Source organism: Lampetra planeri, chromosome 3 (assembly GCF_965212315.1).
Source record: "Lampetra planeri chromosome 3, kcLamPlan1.2.h2, whole genome shotgun sequence".
Taxonomy (NCBI): domain Eukaryota; kingdom Metazoa; phylum Chordata; class Hyperoartia; order Petromyzontiformes; family Petromyzontidae; genus Lampetra; species Lampetra planeri.
The window spans coordinates 9,718,484-9,723,264 of NC_136109.1; positions in this window are offsets into that span (position 1 = coordinate 9,718,484).

Sequence of the window (4,781 nt, forward strand, 5' to 3'; positions counted from 1 at the left end):
CTCAATCGCTGTCGGCTCCACGGATCTCTAGGCCGGACCCTCGACGCAACGGACAGAGAGGCGAGAGGCCACGGTGGAGGGACGCTCGGACGTGGAGAGACGCGGGGATGTTTAAACGCAGATGCATGTGCGCGGAGACAGATACAGATGCAGAGAGAGAGACACACAGATGCAGATGCAGAGAGACAGACACAGACACAGAGAGGCAGAGACAGACACAGATGCAGAGATATTGACACAGAGACAGAGAGATTGACACAGATTCACAGACACAGATGCAGAGAGACAGACAGACACAGATACAGATGCAGAGAGATTGACACAGAGACAGATGCACAGAGACAGACACAGATACAGAGATGTACAGACAGACACAGATGCAGAGAGATTGACACAGAGACAGACACAGATACAGATGCAGAGAGACAGACAGACACAGATACAGATGCAAAGAGATTGACACAAATACAGATGCAGAGAGGCAGAGACAGATACAGATGCAGATATATTGATACAGATGCAGAGATGTACAGACAGACACAGAGACAGATGCAGAGAGATTGACACAGAGACAGACAGACGCAAACACAGATGCAGAGAGTTAGAGACAGACAGATTCACAGAGACAGACAGATGCAGAGAGATTGACACAGATGCAGAGAGACAGACAAACAGACACAGATGCAGAGACAGACACAGATGAGCAGTGAGACGAGTGTAGTAGCTGTAAGACGGCTGTATTAGATCCCCTGGTGAGTAGAGAGAGAGATTGAGAGCCAGAGAGTGAGAGGCTGAGTGGTGAGTAGAGAGAGAGTGAGAGCCAGAGAGTGAGTGAGAGCCAGAGAGAGTGAGTGAGAGCCAGAGAGAGTGAGTGAGAGCCAGAGAGAGTGAGTGAGAGCCACAGAGAGTGAGAGAGAGGCTGATGGTGGTGGAGTAGGAGGAGGCGATGTGTTTGTTGACGACTTTGTTTCTAGAGGAACCGGGAGCGCATCGGATCGCAGAGTGTTGACTCTGGGGCCGGCGTCGGAAGGGGGCGTGGGGTGAGTGGGGTGAGTGGGGGGTGTGGTGAGTGGGGGGTGTGGTGAGTGGGGGTGAGAGTGTGGAGAGTGGGGGGTGGTTGTGATGAGTGGGGGTGAGTGTGTGGTGAGTGGGGGGTGGTGAGTGGGGGGTGTGGTGAGTGGTGAGTGTGTGGTGAGTGGGGGGTGAGTGTGGTGAGTGGGGGGGGGTGAGTTGGGTGGTGAGTGGGGGGTGAGTGGGGGGTGGTGAGTGGGGGGGGGTGTGAGTTGGGTGGTGAGTGGGGGGTGTTGTGAGTGGGGGGTGTGGTGAGTGGGGGTGAGTGAGTGGTGAGTGGGGGTGAGTGTGGGGTGAGTGGTGAGTGAGTGGTGGGTGAGTGTGTGGTGAGTGGTGGGTGAGTGTGTGGTGAGTGGGGGTGAGTGTGGGGTGAGTGAGTGGTGAGTGAGTGGTGAGTGGGGGTGAGTGAGTGTTGAGTGGTGAGTGTGTGGTGAGTGGTTTGGTGAGTGAGTGGTGAGTGGGGGTGAGTGAGTGGTGAGTGGGGGTGAGTGTGTTGTGTGGTGAGTGTGTGGTGAGTGAGTGGTGAGTGGGGGTGAGTGAGTGGTGAGTGAGTGGTGAGTGAGTAGTGAGTGGTGAGTGTGTGGTGAGTGAGTAGTGAGTGAGTGGTGTGTGGTGAGTGAGTGGTGAGTGTGGTGAGTGTGTGGTGAGTGTGGTGAGTGAGTGGTGAGTGGTGAGTGTGTGGTGAGTGAGTGGTGAGTGAGGGTGAATGAGTGGTGAGTGTAGTGAGTGGTGAGGGTGGTGAGTGGTGAGTGGGGGTGGTTGTGGTGTGTGTACAGGTGTGTGTGTGTTAGACTACCTGTGTGTGTGTACAGGTGTGTGTGCGTCTGTATGTGTGTTAGACTACCTGTATGTGTACAGGTGTGTGTGCGTCTGTGTGTGTGTTAGACTACCTGTATGTGTACAGGTGTGTGTGCGTCTGTGTGTGTGTTAGACTACCTGTTTGTGTGTGTGTGTGCGTCTGTGTGTACAGGTGTGTGTGTTAGACTACCTGTGTGTGTGTACAGGTGTGTGTGTGTGTACAGGTGTGTGTGTGTTAGACTACCTGTGTGTGTGTACAGGTGTGTCTGTGTGTAGTCTAACACACATACAGACGCACACACACACCTGTACACACAGACAAAGATCTTTATCTTTGTGTGTACAGGTGTGTGTGTCTGTATGTGTGTTAGACTACCTGTGTGTGTACAGGTGTGTGTGTGTACAGGTGTGTGTGCGTCTGTGTGTGTTAGACTACCTGTTTGTGTGTGTGCGTCTGTGTGTGTTAGACTACCTCTGTGTGTGTACAGGTGTGTGTGTATGCGTCTGTATGTGTGTTAGACTCCCTCTGTCTGTGTGTACAGGTGTGTGTGCGTCTGTATGTATGTGTTAGACTATCTCTGTGTATGTACATGTGTGTGTGTGTGCGTCTGTGTGTGTGTACAGGTGTGTGTGTGTGCGTCTGTGCGTGTGTACAGGTGTGTGTGTCTGTATGTGTGTTAGACTACCTGTGTGTGTACAGGTGCATAGTGTAGCAGTTAGCGATACGCTGCACTACGAACCCGGCGACCCGAGTTCGATTCCCACTCACGGCCAACACCGGTGACGATTATCTGAACCGGTCCTGGGCCTCCTCTAGGTCGACTCGGCCTCGTAGGAGTACCTGGTGCGTTGTGTAGTAAACATCGCCACTGGGGGAGACAAAGGCGGTCGGGCGTGGTGCTGTTCGCTAACAGCACTTGCCGGAACAGTCTGTTGCACTCGCGGCACGGGCTATAGAAGAGATGGAGTGATGTGGTACATGAGAACGTGGAGCTGAGTGGACTTGCCAATGACTGGTACCAGCGGTGTCAAGATCGGCCTCTGTGAAGGAGGAGGCTCGTGAAGGACGCTACTGGGCAGTTGGAGGCAGTCACCCTCCAGCAACAACGGAGGGCGGAGGAGCGACGCTCACAACAACGAGCGGAGCGCCGGGTGGCTAAAGCACAGCAAGTTGGCACAGTAGGGGGCACAGGTGGTGCATCGGCCAGACGTCTCAATCAGTCGACCCGTGGCACTTGCTGGGTCTGCCCCGTGACCTCCTGTCAGCGAGCCTTCGACACTTCACGTGGCCTCAAAGTGCACCTGGCCTGGCACAGGCGTCGTGGTGACGTCACCGCCACTTAAGTGCCGAATGGCGGCTGTTGTTGTATAGATGTGCATGTTAGGACATGTCGAAATACTGTATATCATTACACCTGGGTGTCACGTGACCTCTTCATCACAACACCTGCGTGTCACGTGACCTCTACGTCACGACACCTGCGTGTCACGTGACCTCTCCGCCACGACACCTGTGTGTCACGTGACCTCTCCGCCACGACACCTGGGTGTCACGTGACCTCTCCGTCACAACACCTGGGTGTCACGTGACCTCTACGTCACGACACCTGGGTGTCACGTGACCTCTCTGCCACAACACCTGGGTGTCACGTGACCTCTCCTCCACAACACCTGGGTGTCACGTGACCTCTCCGCCACAACACCTGCGTGTCACGTGACCTCTCCTCCACGACACCTGCGTGTCACGTGACCTCTCCTCCACGACACCTGCGTGTCACGTGACCTCTCCGTCACAACACATGGGTGTCACGTGACCTCTCCGCCACAACACCTGCGTGTCACGTGACCTCTACGTCACGACACCTGCGTGTCACGTGACCTCTCCTCCACAACACCTGCGTGTCACGTGATCTCTCCGTCACACCTGCGTGTCACGTGACCTCTCCTCCACGACACCTGCGTGTCACGTGACCTCTCCGTCACAACACATGGGTGTCACGTGACCTCTCCGCCACAACACATGGGTGTCACGTGACCTCTCCGTCACAACACCTGCGTGTCACGTGACCCCTCCGCCACGACACCTGCGTGTCACGTGACCTCTACGTCACAACACCTGCGTGTCACGTGACCCCTCCGTCACAACACCTGGGTGTCACGTGACCTCTACGTCACAACACCTGCGTGTCACGTGACCCCTCCGTCACAACACCTGGGTGTCACATGACCTCTCCGTCACAACACCTGCGTGTCACGTGACCTCTCCACCACAACACCTGTGTCACGTGACCTCCGTCACAACACCTGGGTGTCACGTGACCTCTCCGCCACGACACCTGCGTGTCACGTGACCCCTCCGTCACAACACCTGGGTGTCACATGACCTCTCCGTCACAACACCTGCGTGTCACGTGACCTCTCCACCACAACACCTGTGTCACATGACCTCTCCGTCACAACACCTGGGTGTCACGTGACCTCTACGTCACGACACCTGCGTGTCACGTGACCTCTCCGTCACAACACCTGGGTGTCACGTGACCTCTCCGCCACAACACCTGGGTGTCACGTGACCTCTACGTCACAACACCTGGGTGTCACGTGACCTCTCCGTCACAACACCTGCGTGTCACGTGACCTCTATGTCACAACACCTGCGTGTCACGTGACCTCTCCGTCACACCTGCGTGTCACGTGACCTCTACATCACAACACCTGCGTGTCACGTGACCTCTACGTCACGACATCTGCGTGTCACGTGACCTCTCCGTCACAACACCTGGGTGTCACGTGACCTCTCAGTCACAACACCTGCGTGTCACGTGACCTCTACGTCACGACATCTGCGTGTCACGTGACCTCTCCGTCACAACACCTGGGTGTCACATGACCTCTCAGTCACAACACCTGGG